Here is a 19211-nt window from a genome sequence, read left to right on the forward strand (position 1 = left end):
GTTCTTGTGCAGAATAATGTTTCCAATATTTCGGATCCATTGTTAAGAGCCAAATACGGCTTAAATCATAAACCAAATACGGCTTAAATCAGTGTGCGAATTAGATAACCTATATTGGGTTGGATAAAATTAGGCCAAAGGACTTAGTCTGAAGGTTCAAATTTCAAAATGAGACAATAAATGCCTTACCCCCCATATATATATATATATATATATATATATATATATATATATATATATATATATATATATATATATATATATATATATATATATATATATATGTGTGTGTGTGTGTGTGTGTGTGGCATGTGTAATAAATAAGAGATTAATTTAATAAATCTACCGACAATAACTATGCACATATATATTGTCTGACATACACACACCCCACTAAACCTTTCTGAACGTGTTGTAATGTTGTACTCACTCTTGTCCCCGTAGCTCTCTAAGGTTTATTTAGTTAATAATTCGGCTCGAGCGATAGCCATGATCACAAGCATATGTTAATTTTTCCACTCATATTGAAAGCTTCCACTTTGCATTAATACATACAGGTTGCGAAAAGAAACCTACTTCAGTCTTGTGAAAACCACAAATTATCAGTTAAACCGGACATTTTTTTTTTTTTTTTTAAGAAAATCTAGATATTAGCCTATCAAATTAGAAATGGATTGTTGCTGGTCCCGATTTCTCACATCAAGGTCAAATCGAAGGCCAAATATTTAAAATCTCTCAATTCAAATTTCGAGCTTGTGCTTCTACTTCCCGCTAAAGCTGTGCTCATCACGACTTTTTTTCTCCAAATATCGATTCCGTGATGGGCACGGAAAGTCAACACTTAAAAATTACTTTACTGTTAGGTTGAAGATGAGTTGATTCACTATGGGCTACGTTATTCAAATAAATTAAAACATTACTGAAGTTTTTCAGACAACATTAATTGCGTGGACAGCAAACTGTACAGCGAAAAGATGGAAAAATGAAGGGTTAACTTTAAAAAAAAAAACAAAAAAAAAAAACCGCTCCAGTTGAAATGCTTATACAGACACGGACAATGACACGGAGAACCAGTCGTATTAACAAACGCTGAAACAAATCTTGAATTATTTGCTTATTCACCTAAAAATCACCTTCATTAACATGTCTGCTCACTAGGAGCGTATCCCCCAGCGTGTACGTTAACATATACTTACGAGAGAATACCTATATCTCAGATTTTGAGTACAGTTTCAAAAGTTCATTTCCGTAAACTGTAAAAGCAGTGATTACTATGCTAATTATCACAAATTAAATGCAACTTTTGAGTTGCATACACACAACCTACTAGGGAATGAAGACCATGTGCTAACAAAGAGTACACTGGAAAATGAAATAACATGTTATAACAAAAATTAAAATAAGATGATAATCGATACAAATATAGAGGATGAATATGACATATCCGAACTTCGCCAAGTATGGTAGAAGAAGCTATTTGTTTACTTCTTCTTGGCCAACCGCTAACAACATTTATAAATCTATATGGGGCTTTGTTATACGCAATTAGTACATTCAAATTCACAAACGATCACGAACTGAAGGGTACAAAGGTACAGTTGCAAGTAACAACCGTAGTCATAATAATATAGTTCTAATAAACAACGTTGAAAATAGTGGCTAATTAGGTGGTAAGTAGAAATGACCAAAACTGAACAGTTTACATCGATCATTTCGAAATACAGCTAGAAGATTAAATTTACAAGAAATAACAAAAATCAGTGAAATTTGGAGTTAGACTCAGCATAGTTTGAGGGGGAAAGCGAGCATCCCCGGTGGGGATACTTGAGCTGACTTCTTTGGGGGGGAACAAAATGTGATTGATGGGGAAAATCCCCCTCATTCCCCCCGGTAATTCGCACCCTGACTTAAATCATAAACGAAATACGGCTTAAATCATAATATGCCACATAAAACATTGTTTTCCCGTTATAAATGATGCTGGTATACACACATAATTGTACCATTGAAATCTCTCTCATATATATATACAGTAAAACTTGTGAACTTGGCCACCTGCTTATCTTGACCTGGTTCGTCTTGAACCTGCATTTTTCCATGAGAGATAGGTTTGCTTATTATTCTGTAAGTTGGCCACCTGTCTATCTTGGAAGTTGGCCGCATTGAAGCAATGATGATAATGATAAATTTACCTGCGTATCTTGACCACGCAAAATACCGTTTTGTTATTTTTCGTATTCCCGAGGCAGATGTTCTGTATTTATCTCTGGGGACAAAGAAGTATGGATTCCCACTTGTTCTTAGAGGTCAATGGCCAGAACGCTACCCTGATAAAGGGGTGGTGAAGGAAGATGTGAATAAGAAAAATCACATACAGGAATTCAGGAAATGACTGTACGTATTTATTTATCCTGTTTCTTTTGGTAAAACCTTTAGCTATAACGGCCCCTTTCATCAGTGGGGAGCTTTAGTAATTCGGGGTGAAAGCTAACCATCTCAGTTATCAACTGTTGGCACCTGACGGCTTGTCGAAGGGCAGCGGAGGTTTTAAGATATGAATTCCCTTAAGATTTTATTAAATAATAATAATAATAATAATAAAACTTTTGCTCCGAGGAAAACACTTGTAGCTCATTAACAAGCGGTAGACGATACTATACAAGAACTACAAAATTACAATGTGCATATGTACCAAAAATAATAAAAGAAATTTGTCTAGAATAAACCAACATAGAATACGTATTTTTTCTATTACCGTATATTGTTATGATGACTCTCAGTGGTGTACTTAAGGGGGGTTCCGGGCTTAAGCCCCCTAAAATATTATTTACTATTTAAAGTAAATGAAATATCTTGCAGAATTTTCACATTTCCAGCAATAAAGGTAGCAGAGCCACCCGAAACATAGTAGTAAATACGCCAGTGATTACTCTGGATATATATATATATATATATATATATATATATATATATATATATATATATATATATATATATATATATATATATATATATATATATATATAATTTAAAAGTAGCTGTCGCGCCATTGTTTATTAAAATTTTACGATCAAGTAATACTAGAAATCTTATTCTAAAAATATACTAATCACACCTATTTTCTGTAAGTTGGCCACTTTTCAATGAAACCGATGGTGGCCAACATTGACAGGTTTCAATGTATATATATTGTCTGTTTTGAAAATGGGCTATAGACTGCAAAGCACTATTCTACAAGCCAAAATAAACCAAAAAATATAACTACTTGTATACCTTTCGGAACCTCATCAGGAGACGCGAATTGCACTATATGGCAACGTCGCAGATAAAGAACCATAGATTAGATCTACCAATCCATCAAATAATTACATCGATTCTTGTCAGATGATAGTTAAAATCAATAGACGTTGACAATAGCTCCACTTATTACCTTAATAATCCATCGATGTAACTTCTTGATGGATTCGTAGAGAAATGCTAATGGCTCCAAGTTAATATGCGATGTTGCCACATAGTGAAATTTTGATTCCCCATAGCGGCTGAAGGAGGTCCCGGAGAGCATTCCATCATATGACATTTCCGCTTTAATTTGACCTGTAGAATAGTGCTCTGTGGTCCGTGGGCGCCATTTTTAAAACACCCAATATAATTATATACCTTTCTTGCCCTTGTCTGAAGATTCAACTTTTACTATGTGGCAACTTCGCAGATACAAAACCATAGAATAAGTCTACCAATCCATCAAGTAGTAACATCGATTCTTTCCAGATGGCAGTTAAAGTTAATAAACGTTGACACTAGCACCACCTAGTATTATAATCGATGAAACTGCTTGATGGATTTCAGGAGCAATGTTAGGCCTAATGGTTAATCTACAACGTTGCCACATAGTGAAACCTTTGATTCCCCATCGATTGAAGAAGGCTCCGGAGGGTATACCACTTTATAACAATTTCGCTTTATTTTGACATGTCCGTGGGCGCCATTTTTAGAACATCCGATCTCTCTCTCTCTCTCCAATGTGTCCCTCAAAGTGGTTTCCACTGTTTGAATGTTATTAACAGAGCAAGTATTACAGATGACCTGATGAATCAGTTAACTGTTTATTAATGAAATTCGTTCACAAAATTGGAGGCGCCCAAATTATTTTGCATTCTCATGTCAAGTGTGTGTAGGCATTGTTTTTATTTCTTTTCTCTTTCATTTTCAGTTCAGTTGCCAGGAGCGACAAGTAGTTAACAACAGTGCGTATACTGGTTTGACGGCTTGGGCTACTACTATCCTTTATAACACCTGTACATTATTATTATTATTATTATTATTATTATTATTATTATTATTATTATTATTATTATTATTATTATTATTATTATTATTATTATTATTATTTAGTTTCTTATTATTATTGGAATTTAGTTCCTACGTTATTATACAGTCTTCAAAATAAGGAAAAGACTTACACTTTTTTTTTCTAAATCAAGTAGACAAATATGATTTGCTCTTCACTAGAAAGACATGTTATCTTAGTAGTTAGTACAGGTAAACTATTGTACATTTCTATCCTCATTTGTTGCAAAAAGTATCCTTATATTTTGCTTTGGATAAGTTGTAACCCTACTCACAACCATAAATTTTTGTTAGGAGGGGATCAAGCTTTATGGGGTCTATACTACAAGCCACTCCGCCTATGTAGTATTGAAAGGGTATTTGTTATTCTTCACCCGAAAAGACGATAAGTAACTGTAAAATACTTTCACCTATATTTTCAGAGAAAAAGTTATAGAACTAGACTGTTTTTATAAGAGAAAGACAAAAATGAAATCTTCAGTTTTACGTTCCACGGGTATGCCAGTTAGGCTAAAGAAGACGGTATTGATGAGAAGTGAATGAAATGGTGGGATGAAGAAAATGAGAGGACCCTGGGAAAACCCATGCATACGGTGTTTGTCCACCACAAAGTTCACTTTTCGTGAGCGGACATTTCCCTGTTAAATAAGTATAGTTTTATTGACAAAGTGTATGTTGAATTAGGATGTTTTGGGGGGCTCCGGATCCGTTGGACCCCCCGTGGGTGCTCCATTGTGAAAGTTATAAAGAACGTTGAAATAGGCGATTAGCAACAAAGGGGCCTCAGTCTGTAAGAGTCTTCGCAACGTAACGCAAATGATGAAACAAGTAATTATAACTATGCCAACTATCAAAAAATTCTATAAAACAAAATTTGCGTTGCGTTGACGCAAACTGCTACGGAACGAGGCTCAAGATGTCCGAAATAATTCCCAGAGACTCCCAAACTGAGCTATCATTCTCGTATACCTTCCCTTTACTTTCGCTCACGCCCAAGAAACCGATTACTCTAGAGGCAACTGGTGTTACCTGGGAGCCCGTTCCTATGCTGCGGGTAGAGGTGGAAGGAAGGAACTACACGATTCTTTTTGCAGTTGAGTAACTAGAGGAGGTTTCCTGCTGCGTTGCCAGATTGGAAATCTCTTAAGAAAGCGAGACAGAGTGCGTGAAAAAAGTTAGTGGATGTTTCTAAATATGTATATTTCGCAGAAACTTTTAACATTGAAAGAAGATACTAAAGTATAAAATTATCAATAGAAATTAATTTATATTAACTCCATTCTGTAATATTCTAGGGCTATCGCCGGTAGCCCACAAAATACGCCACTGATTAACAAGATGGCTGGGAACCTTTCCGTGGAGCAGCGAATGTGGATTTTTAAGTGTTTCTGGAAATGTAAACATTAAAGAAGTGCAGAGATAATGGTGGGCAGAATTTGAGACTGTGCAGTCGTCACGTATAACAATTACGAAATTACGCGACAAGTTTGAGAGAGAAGGAACTGTGTGTGATCTGAAGAAAGGACGGTGTGGCAGGAAGAAATCAGTAGCGGACGAAAGGGGGATGGAAACAAAATTATAAACTTTCACAAGATAACCTCAGAAATCCATACGGTAAGCTTCACGTGAATCATGTGTAAGCAAATCAAGTGTTTTTTGCATTTTAAAATAAGCAAAGTAGAAACCCTACATTCCTAGGTTACGTCACAGAATCAATGAGGACGATCCTGACAGGCGCCTTCAATTTTATGAATGCATTTTTATTAATGAACAATTAACTGATTTATTATTTCATCTGATGAAGCGACTTTTAAATTGAATGGAACCATCAATCGCCATAACTGTGCCTACTGGGTAATCCCATGTTATGGATGAACGTACTGTTAATCTTTCTGGGTTATCAGGGTGGTGTGGTCAGATGACTTATAGGACCATTTTTTCTTGAAAGAGCAGTGACAGGTGTACACTACCTTAACATGTTGCAGGAAAATAAATATGCCAAACTGTACCCAGATGATGACTTTTTGTGTTTTAACAGGACGGCGCACCGCCATATTACCATTAAGATGTATGGTAATTCCTGAATTAAACATTCGTTGAGAGGTGGATAGGCCGACGATGAAGTGTCGAATATCCACGCAGATCATCCGGTCTAACGGGGTTAGACTTCTTTTTGTGGGAAGCTGAAGAACACTGTCTACGCCATGAAACCACGTGCGCAGGATGCCATAAGAGAGGCGATTCAGACTGCGCGTGAATCAATGCCAATGGAAACTATATTATATGTTTATCGGTCTGTTCCACAGGCTGCCGACGATGTAACTGTGCCAATGGAGATCATTTTGAACATATTTCACATTAGAACGCCATCAGTAATGTTTTGGACATCTTTGTAACGTAAAAAAAAAAAAAAAAAAAAAAAATTGTTTATTTTGATGGGAATTGTTACATTTCAAACAGTGTAAATCTTTTTGTGGAACACCCTATATATACCCCTCGTTGCACACCTCCTAAGTTGCGATATCTATGAATTAATGATACGCAAGAAAACTCAACAAACGTATCAGCTACACCATAAAACACAAAATAAAATATAAAATAAAGGTTTACACATGACTCTTTAAGGAAACACCTCACGATGATTTACACTTTGACAACTTTTAAGTATCAAATTCAACTAAATATAACTCATCACTGGTTTGGTTAGCAAGGTTTTACAAATAGTCGTGTGTAATTTGTGAATGTGTGTGAGTGATGTTCATTACAAACCTTTGATTGACCGTGATGGAAGAGCAAATAGAGACGAGCTGTTAGTCGTCTAAACACATCTTGCCAAGTAAATTGGTGTAGGCTTCTGCTTGCCGAGGAAATCAGAGCTCAGAACAAAGAAAGTAGCTTGTGATATATCATAGGCAATTCTACTACAACGCATGCATTCTTGGAGGTGAATTATTGCAGCTCGAAAATATGATAACTCTTATCTTACAATGATTATATTAGTTTGACTTAGTTTGAAATCAAAGTTTTTGGAAACTTCGAATGAGTTGAGTTGATTTTAGTTTAGCGTCCCGTTCAGCAGCGAGGCTATATGAGACGTGGACCTACTAATTAACGTGGAATCCGAACCACATGAGCTCCCGCCGGAACTTCGAATGAAACAAACTACGAGTAGAAAGTGAGAACTTTATATCTTACATTATAAATATGAGGCAGGTTCAGAAGCTAGGTTACAAGGGCGATATTTCTAGAGTTTCGTCTGTTATACAGGAATGAGGAATGTGCGGTAATTTTATTACATGGAGTTGGCAACTGTGCAGAGTTTCAGCAACCCACTACTTACGGCGTTAATTGTAGGTAAATACAAATGGCGACTTGTTTCGAAAACTCCGCGAATGGCGAAAGAAGTCCGCTCAGTTATCCAAGTTATGTGGGCGAAACATATAACCGCGGTTGAAATTCACTGGGAGCTGGTTGAGGTTTACGATTACGCTAAGCAGTCAGAATGAAACGGCCAGGGACCTCTCACCGAGGGCGTCATCTTCCTTCACGACAACGCCCACCCGCATACAGCCCGGAAGACCACCACACTGTTGAAGCTGTTTCGCTGGGTCATCTCGACTATCCTCCCTACAGCCCAGACTTCGGTTCAAGCAACTTTCACCTGTTCCCGCACTTGAAGGAGCACCTATGAGACCGTCGCTTTGCTTGAGACGAGGAGGTGAAATTCTTCGTGACAACGTGGCTAAACTTACAAGGACAGGGTTTTACCAGGAGGGGAGTCTTCAACCATCTCACGATACGGTAAGTGCCTCAACCGATATGACAACTGTCGAAAAAATAACCTAATGTATATACTATCTGTTAGCTGTTTTGGTTGTATGAAATTATACATACATATATATATATATTTCATTGCAGGCTTTGTAACCTTACTTTTTGATCACTTCTTGCATCTCCAGCAAAGCAACATTGAATACAAAAAAAGGGAATCGTTTTAGATATAAAATTTTACATGAGACAATATCTGAAGCTTAGGCTGTTATTGAAATGAAGGATAATTTACATTTATGCACTAATAATTATAACAAATATGTTTTGATTAGTGGCGCATTTAGGAGGCTATCGGGCTTAAGTCCTCCTCGAAATAATTTCATTTTTATCTTATTTTTTTTCACATTATACGTACAACACAAATGCTTTTTACTGGTTCTCAAGCCTCCCCCTCCGAAACAAGATCCTAAATACGCCACTGATTATGATAACTTTTGAATCGATATTATAAGTACATCTGTACAAGCTCTTTGGCAGTTTATACTAGAAAATATTTCACTATGGCGTAAGAAAAACAAAAATTGGATATTGGTCGATATTCGTGATGTATTTAAATTTTAGCAATTCGGAACGTTAGTATTTTTTAAAAATTGTATTCACATAATGATTGGATGAACTTCTAGTTTAAGCGCATACCCACCGTTGTTAACGCACCTGCTCCCTATAGACGCATCCCCGCGCAAGTCCACCAGTTCATCCTATTCTGAACGTAGTGTTGTCCACGAGACCAGAAATGTCTCGTCTTGATTATAATCTCGAAAACCACACGAGAAGTACCTTTCTAAATTCGAGACGAAGCAAGAAATACATGAATCATAGTCTCATTTTCGAGATGAGAAATATCTCGAGTCCCGTGGGCAGCACTAATTCACCCAAATTTTGATCTCAAACACAGCTTTAGTGTTACATGATAATATGTAAAAAACTACAAATTGGTAAAATGATAGTACGAAAGAAATGAAGAGCATTTATCTACGTTTAAAATATGCAAGTCATTACACAATTTACTAGAATAATAAGTATGGTTTAAATGTTGGTATATCACATTATTCGTGGACCAATCGTGAGGCGGAAAGGTTGTGATAACTTACAGATGAAACTAAGGAAAAAAAATTAGGGCATATATATATATATATATATATATATATATATATATATATATATAGATAGATAGATAGATAGATAGATAGATAGATAGTTATAGATATACATTTTCAAAACAGAACAATAAAATATCGAGACAAGAGCGAAAGAAGTCTTCGAGGATCGGGACGAGACGAGACCTATTAAATTTAGGAGACGAGACGTGAAAACCTTACTTATCGTCTCGTCTCATGGGGAACATTATTTGAACGAAATAGATAGATTCTTGCTTGTAGTGACTACCTGGCAGATATTGGTGCACTTTTTTCATGAATATTCGATTGTATGGCATATCAATCTGCAAGCATCTCATCAATCTATACGCTATTATTGGGGCATTAGCCAATAACAGAACACTGTAGAATGCATTAGGTTATTATTTAGAAATGAAATCTTTGTGTTTTACGTCTCACGGCTATGCCGGCTAGGCTAAAGGAGACGGTGATGATGTGAATGAATGAAATGGTGGAATGAAGAAAGTGGGAGAAAATGAAAAACCTGAGAAAACCCACGAACATCATGTTTATCCACGACAAAGCAGACTTGGTGCGATCTGGGATCGAACCGGGGAGCACATACACACCAGAGGTGAGCACTCTACCACTGAGCCACCTTTGTCCTCGTTATTCTTTAGGGCATAATAACTTACGTAAAAGAATCCTTGAAATTCACATATTCTTATTCTGCACGAAAATAGATTTGATGAATAGTACCTTGGTTTATTAAACTTCCAAACTATTCTATGCATAAGTATCGGAAGTCTAATAGAACGGCTATGTCCGTCTGTCTGTTAACAGATATCACACCAAAAGCGGCAAGATATATGGAGAAGGGTTTTCTGGAATAGATTTAGCGTCCTAAGAATAGGTTCCATCTTCTCCATCAATCTTCTATATACTAAATAGGAAGTGATAGAGATGGACCACTTACGGGCCTTAAGTCAAAAACTATATTAGCTAGTGACAAGCGGTTTTAGGGAACTAATTCAACGTCTCTAGAAAATATATCATCTCCATTCCTATCTCTCTATTGAAAACCGGAACTGGTAGAAATTTACTACTATTTCCGGTTTCAATATTGATTTTCATAGAGCATAAACGACACGATATATCGGAAAGCAGTACTCGGTCGTTTTCTTCTTACACATACATTAACTATTTTGCAATTCGCTATACATCACAACAGGATAAATCCTCTTCGAACTCTTTGTAAAAGTTTGTCAGTTGATGCGACAAATAAGCTAGTTTACACAGTTCGAAACTACTTTTATAAGATGAACACTTCCTTCACTTGAAAGCAACAAGGACAGATTTTCTAAAACGTTCATATGTCGTTAGCTCCAATATGCCTCTACTGGTAACTATTGGCGGAGATGTTTACGTAGAATCAAAGAAATCTTTATGATCTATGAAGAGAGAGAAAACAGACTTTTCTTTTTCCTGCTGTCAATCTTCATTCCATCAGTTTCTTTATCTCCGGGGACAACCCAAATTTCGTGCACGTGACCTAGTGGGGGGCAGAGAAAGAAAGAAACCTACCTGGTCAGCCTTTATTTCCTATCCTCCGCTCTTTAAATCAAATTCCGCTATAATCTTAAAAATTAATTCAATTTTGATACATTATGGTGTATATTCTGCCTAAAGCTAGGTTGTCATGCTGCAAGACTCTTATAGCTGTCATTGAAAAATCTTGCAACCTTACAATATTTCTCCATGTAAACATAGTCTTGAAAAAGACATGCAACATTTTTTTCATCTTGCAAGGAGTCAAACCATGTGCAATTTTCTGGAACGTCTTGCTTGCTATCTGCTATCGTCCTCCCACTGACATAAGAAAAAGAAAACAGTTTCGCCGCTTCCGAAACGAACGATTCTTTTGGATGGGGAGCGGAAGCGCGCCAAAAATAATGAGGAGGTTCACTATTTGTTCACTAGAGTGCAGTACTTAATGAGTAGAGATATCCTTGTTGCTTTCGGCAAGTTGTAATGTGTAGATAGTAAATAGAAAGATGGGATTGCAAGATTTTTTAAATAAGAGCTACAAGATTCTTGCATCATGGCAATCAGCTTAAGATTTTCGCTCAATCCTTCTTGCGTAGGATTGAAACCAGTAAATTGTGTAGGAGTGCACTCTCCTTCCCCTGATTTAAAATAAACATGTTACAGGACTGACTTTAAAAACCTGATTTTTAAGGTTAAGAATTATTCGTGTTATATTCAATTCATTTTTGTGAGGCCCTTTCATGTCGGAAACGAATGGAGCTGGAATGAGTGTGATGATTTGATATACCTTCCATCTTTAGGATAATCCTCTAGTGAGGACGTGTCCACGGCACTGGCGCAAATCTTGGGGGGATGAGGGGGACATGTGCCCTCCAATCTTGGAACTGGGGGGACTGTCCCCCCAATAATCCGATTTGAAGTGTATCTTTCGGGGAGAAATGTAATGAGTTGTGTCCGACTGTCATAAAGGAAAGTGAGACGAAATTGATGTCTCCCAAGAATAAGCCTTAATTCTGCCCACCTCCCAATGTTGAAGACAACTCCGATCCAATGATAATACACAACAGGGCCGGCTCAAGGGGGGTGTCAAGCCGTGCCACCGCCCAGGGCGGCAAAACTTCTAGCGCCGGCCCTGATCCACAACATTGTTTTTCAACTTCATAAATATTTCGAACATCCCTTAATATATATATATATATATATATATATATATATATATATATATATATATATATATATATATATATATATATATATATATATATATATATATATATATATATATATATATATATATATAACGGTTTTACCCGTCCCTCCAATATTGAAGACAGATTTGCGCCGCTGGTCTATGGGATTCTTAAGGAAGTAAAGTATTGTTAGTTTTCCCTGCGAACGTCCCGGTGGGTTGTTGTACCAATGACCACTGTTTTCAGTTTATTATGTTAGAAAGTCCGAGATTCATTTCTTAAGAACTATAAAAATGAAGAACAAGAACAGAATAATATTATGAAAGAAAATACTAAAAAAAAAAGAAAAAAGAAAACAAATGTTACGGTATCACTGAAATGAGATGAAATCTTTAAGTTTTACATGTCACGATTATGCCGACTAGGCTAAAGGAAACGGTGATGATAAGAAATGAATGAAATGGTGGAATGAATGAAGTGAGGGGAAACGGGAGAATCCCGAGAAGACCCACGCACAAAAGCGCACTTGGTGCGAGCTGGGATCGAACCAAGGATACCATGCAGCAGAGGTGAACGCTCTACCACTGAGCCACCGCGGCCCCGTACGGAATCACTGCGTCGGTACTTTGTAATTAGAAAGGAAGACGGATTAAAATATTATCATTTGAGCGAAAACAAAGTTTTTTGCTCTTTTTCTTATCAATACTGACGTAGAGACTGATATCGCAATTGCACAGGTAATATGTAAGCGAATGAATAACGACTATTTTTCTAAATGTTCTTTGACAATTGAAAGATGAGATATAATGTATAGTTAATTGTAATATCTTAATTGATCGGGATTAGTGTGAGATCAGTTGTCGATTAACACTTATCAGAAGCCATTGACCAGGCAGCCAGCAGGGAGTCTCCAATATAGCTATATATATCCTACTGAATGGCATTACACTGCTAGAATTTGAGCGTTTGTACTATTGGAATCTGTTTCCATAACAGTAAGATTATTTATTTTTAAGGGAGTGTGTTTCCACCATCAAGTTACCAGCTGAGCTTTGAATCATCATAAAATTTTCATCATAATAACTTTTGGTGCTATAAGAAGCTTCAAGTACCTTTCGAGTGAGTACCATTTTAATTGCCATTTATTTATTTATTTATTTATGACTTATTTTACGTGGCGAAGCACTTAACCACGTGCATACATTTTTTTTAAAAAGCACCAATATATAGAAAATATTAACAATTACAAAAGAAGAGTATTGAACCACATAAAAAAGAATATACTACTTAAGTAAAAAAAATAGTTAAACATTTCAAAAACAAAAATTGAAAATAATATACAATAGAGGAAACAAAATAACATAGAGAAACCTAAATTGCATATTGCATATAGCGGTACTAGAAGTATGAACAATATATAAGCTGTACAAATTAACATAGGTTACCTATTGATTGCGTGTTCATATGTGGGTTATTAATAATCTGGTAAAACGAAGATGTCTCATGTGCTACCAGTATCCTTATCTTTACTTAAGAGAAGGGAATTTACAGATTTTTTAAATTTGGTAACTGTGAGAACGTTATGTATTAATTGAGGTAAACTGTTCCAGAGGCGTGTAGTACTTACTGTGAAGGATTTTGAGCATGAATCAGAATTGTGACTGGGTATGGAGGGCAAGAAATTATCCTGTGATCTTGTGCTTCTAGTATGAAAGTCTGATAAATATAAAAATCTACGGGCTAGGTACGATGGCTCTGACGTAGTAAGTATTTTGTACAATAGGGTAAGATTATGTAAATTCTTCTTCCCGCTAACGTCAGCCATGACAGTTTTTTTTTATAAAAAGATGTGAGAATTTTTTTTATTATTTTTTTTTATAAAAAGATAATCCAAAATTATCGATGTTAATTTTGGATTTGTTGTACTCTTTCTTTTCCTATTTTGATTAAATTTCAGATTGGCAACACTTTCTAAAGAATCCTTTTCAGAATTCTTGTTTACGCTTCTACTTTCTATGTTTCAAGAGACGAATCTCATTTTCTTTTCACACATATTCACTTTTTATCAGGCCCGTTTCCAGGGGGTCTAGGTGGGCCGTCCCCCCAATTTTTTTTACCGCCTCCCTAATTTTTTCAGAATAGGCTTGCAAATGATATATGGTGATGAACTATAATATGGTTGGATCGGGCTCCCCTAACTTCTATCGCCCCCTCCTACATTTTTAGGCTGGCTACCGACCTGTGACTTACGCAATCCTAGTTTAGTTGTCATATTTATTTAAAGTATGTGTTTTTTCTTTCTATTTTAGACTTCTCAACTATACTATGGATAAATGTCAGAAGTCTTATACAAGCAGAACGGCTTTGGCCGTCCGTCCGTCTGTCGACAGATATCAGAGAGAAAACGGTTAAAGATATCGAGAGTAGCTTCTTGGCAGTGATTCAGCGCCCACATAGCACATGAACGTCCATGGAACGTCCGAGACTGATCCGCAATGGATAACGGGAGATCCCGGGATCATCCGAATTTGCTCCCGAGACATCCATAGGACCTCCGCGGGATATTCAGATGTCCGCTAATATCCCGGAAAACGGGATATTCAACGGGACCTCGAAGAGATATCCACTGGTAAATCGTGGCTTAATGTAGTCCTAGGTATGTCCGGCGTGGGATTTCCTGTCCCATCCAGGATGTCACGTGGACATCCTACGTAGAGATGCTTTAGGACGTCCCATGGAGGACGTCCAAGGGATTTCTACTCATTGTCCTGATCATAATGGGAACTATATGGATAATTGGAATCAAAATGGGACGTCCTAGGAACGTTGTGTGCCTGTATCGTGCATTCGTGTTTGAATCACGTTCTCCTTAAGTGAATGAAAACATATCGCCTGTCTCCAATTAATTCTTAGACCTTCTGAGCATCTTATAAAAGCTCTGAGCATCTCATGATTAAAGTATTTTTTCGATAGACGGTCACAGCTACAATAGAAGTATACCAGCGTGTGACCTCTTACAGTACAATGATCTCAAGGGAAGAAGATTACAGGTCATCGACACGTGGGAACGAAGGAAATGAAATGAAATGAAATGAAATGAAAATGTCTTTATTGAAGCGGGCGAGGTTCAGCCATGGCTGCTCTACCACCTAACCCTTGTCAAAAGAATACAATATTAAACATTACACATCAAAAGGAATAGAAAGAAAACTTAAAAAAATACAAGTAAAAGAATAAATCAGAAAATAAACAAGTGACATATGCAATAAAAAGTAGCGAAATTGTTGGATTTAGCTAAGCTGTTACATAAAACTGTACATGTCGTAAGTGCCAGAGGCCAGTCGCTGGGATTTCATCAAATGTGATTTTAATGAATTTCGAAATGAATTAAATGACTTTATTTCCGTGAGAGCTTTTGGTATCGCATTCCATACTCTCGGACCTGCTCTAGAAAATGATCCTTGCACTATCTTCAGTTTAAGTCTTTGTACATTGAATTTCTCACTGTTACGCGTAACGTGAGAGTGAATTTGTGACCGCTTTGTAAATTTACAATATAAATATTGTGGGGATTGAGTTTTAAGGATTTTATATATCAGACAACTATAGCGTAGGTATCTTCTTCTCGACATTGTTAAAATGTCGTTTCTATTTAGCACTGGTAGGATATGTTCCGATTTCTTTAAGTTAAAGGCAAACCTAATGCACGAGTTCTGTATTTTCTGTATAGTTTTAGAATTGTAAACAGAGAGAGATGGTCCATATACAGCGTCACAGTAGTCTAATAACGGTAAAACAAGTACTTGTATGAGATATAATTTCATAGACTGAGATAGAAAGTCTTTGGCTTTGTAAAGTCGACGTAATAAAGTAATAGCTTTATTACACTGAGTAGATATATGATTATTATAGTTTAGTTCCTTATCCAATATGAGTCCTAGGCTTTTCACATGGGTAGAGTAAGAAATATAAGTGTCCATAATTTTTATTTTTAGATCCGATGCCTTGATTTTACTCAACTGTTGTGAGGTTCCTATAATCGTAAATGTACACTTACTTGGGTTGATGGCAAGACCGTTATCAGTACACCATTCAGATACAGAGGTCAAATCTCTATTAACAAGTTCTACAGTTTGTTCAATATTTTGTGGTGATGACATGATGCAAAGTTGTGTGTCATCCGCGTAGCAATGCACAGTAGAGTATTTAATGGAATCTATGAGGTCAGCAATGTAAATAGAAAATAAAAGGGGACCCAAGATTGATCCTTGAGGTACTCCTTTGTTTATAACGAGTGCCGAAGATAAGGGATTTTGAGCTGTCCTAAGATATACTTGTTGCTTCCTGCCTAGTAAGTAGCTTTCAATCCAGTTTATGACGGTATCAGAAAATTTATAATACCTAAGTTTAGCCAACAACAGGTTATGATTAACTAGATCGAAGGCCTTGGTTAGGTCTAAGAGGACTACGATTGCAACTTGAGAGTTATCAACTGCGTTTAATATCCCATCTGTTACCTCGAGCATCGCACTGACAGTACTATGATGCTTACGAAAACCGGATTGAATAGTAGGGATAATATTATTATGATTTACATAGTCGTATAACTGCTGGTTTACTAATTTTTCTACGATCTTTGACATTATTGGTAAGATACTAATTGGACGTAGCTCGTTTAAGGAAGTTACGCGGGGTTTCTTTGGTAGCGGTACCACTTTTGCTGTTTTCCAGGCAGTAGGAAAGCAGCCGTTAAGTAGTGAATAATTAATTATTTTCGTTAGAGGTGATAGTATGAATGGCAACGCTAATTTGATCATTTTAGTGCTTATTGCATCAAGGCCAGCTGAGTTAGATTTTATGCTGTGTACCGCCTTTCTCACATCGGATTCATTTATTGGGTTAAATAGAAATGTTGTCTGTAGCTGTGGATGTTTTTTAGACAGAAATTTCTTAGTTTGATTGTCAACTCTCTCAGAATTAGTAGGAGGCAAACCAGGAAGACTGACGAAATGATCATTAATAACATTTGGATCATTGATTTCACTGGAAAGTGCTACATCATTGTTCCTGTTACGAAGACCCAGCTCTTGTATTACTTTCCATTTGTCTTTAACTGCAGTGCAGTTTTTAATACGATAAGAGAAGTAAGCAATTTTTTCTTGTCGAACCACTGACGTTGTAAAGTTCCTAAGCCTTTTAAACTCTTCCCAATCTTGTTGGGTTTTGGTACGCTTGAACTTGAGATGTGCTCGATCACGCAATTTCATTAATAGCTTGGTATTACTTGAGAGATATGGGAGTTTAGTTTTAGAAAGCTTGATCTTTTTAATAGGAGCATGTACATCGAATATATGTGTTAATGCGTCCTGTACAAAGGAAACCTTACCGTCTATTGTTTCAAATGACTCAATGTTTTCCCAGTGTATGTATTGAGCATCGCTAAAGAAAAGATTTTCATCAAAACTACCATAATCTCGACAGCTAAGAATTTCAGGTTTCGGGCTAGGCGGTTTATTAATATCAAGAACCATGTATATAACACAGTGATCAGAATTTCCAATAGGGGGACTAACACCATGCAACGCCAGTCTGTCTCTGTTATCAGTAACAATAACATCTAACAAAGATTCACTTGTTTCAGTTATCCTAGTAGGCTCATTAATTATTTGAATAAGATTTAACCTATTTAATATTGAGTTTAAATATACCGTTTCAGGTTTGTTTATGCAAGTTTGGTCACAGTTCAGGTCGCCAATTAAATACAGAGAATCGACCTGTGGATAGAGCTCGATGACAATATCTTCAATAATTGATAGTGAAGTATACGATATATTGGGTGATCTGTATAATGCAGCAAAACCTATTGAATAAGAGTTTATTTTTACAGTAAAGTTAAGAAATTCTATGTTTGGTCTCTCTAATCCGTCACCAGAGCTGGATGCAAAAGTCATAAGTTCTAGGTTTTTAAGATAATATACTACTATCCCCCCACCCCTGCCCGTGTCTTGTCGTAAAACGGAATACCCTTGTACATCAATTTGTTCAGTATTAACAGATTTATCTAACCATGATTCAGTTACAATAAAAATAGCACATTCATTCGTAGCGATAAGAGATCTTACTTCATCAATTTTCGGAAGAAGTGAGCGAACATTAGCATGCATAACGGTAAATTTTCTTTTGACATCTGCAGGTATTGTGCATACCACAGCACGGTTTCTGTGCTCCCACGGTATTGGCACATATACAATAGATCGTAGGATCCAATTTAGGGTCAGTAGGTGATCAGTCATTGATTAGAACTTATCAGAAGTCATCGACCAGCCAGCCAGCAGAGTCTCCAATACAAAACGGTCATATAAAAATTATCCGCGGTTTTTTGGTACATTTTTGAACAAAAAATTTCTGTATTGAAAATCTATTTTAAATCTTAAAATCTTTAGGTTTTACGTCCCACGATTATGCCGGCTAGGCTAAAGGAGACGGTGATGATGAGAAATGATTGAAATGGTAGAGTGAAGAAAGTGGGAGGAAACGGGAGAACACCGAGAAAAACCACGAGCACGGTGTTTGCCCACCACAAAGTTCACATGGCTGGAGCTGGAATCGAACCAGGAACCCCAAGCATCGGAGGTGAACGCTCTACCACTGAGCCACCGCGCCCCCAAAATCAATTTTTTATCAAGTACATATTGACCATTATTATCTCTCTCTTTTTGTCATTTTTGGGGTAGCTTTATAATTTCATCGGTGTAGAACTTCTGTGGTTTATCGTCGAAAGACTTGGCGAAGAGATTTTACAGCGGTGCTTCGGTCGCCCGTTTTTTTTTTTTTTTTTTTTTTTACCATCAAGAGAGTTTTGCAGAGATCGAAACAAATAGTAGTCAGACGGTGGATTTTTTATTCTATTTGAAGTGACTCATTACAGGCGATGAAAAATGGGTGAAATACGAGGATATCAAACGCAAGCGATCATGGTCAAAGCCTGGATTGTCGGCTTACAATGTTATGTTGAGTGTTTGATGGGATTGGAAGGGAATTGTTCATTATGGGCTCCTTCAAGCTGACGAAACCATCAATTCGGTCCTGTATTGTGCACAACTTGACCGTTTGAACGAAGCAATCCAGAAAAAGCAAGCAGAATTGGCCAACAGAAAGGAGGTTGTGTTCCACCATGACAATGCGCGGCCTCACGCAT

The sequence above is a fragment of the Thermobia domestica genome, chromosome 8 (genome assembly GCF_964235325.1).
Source record: "Thermobia domestica chromosome 8, izTheDome1.hap1.1, whole genome shotgun sequence".
In the NCBI taxonomy this organism is placed as follows: Eukaryota; Metazoa; Arthropoda; class Insecta; order Zygentoma; family Lepismatidae; genus Thermobia; species Thermobia domestica.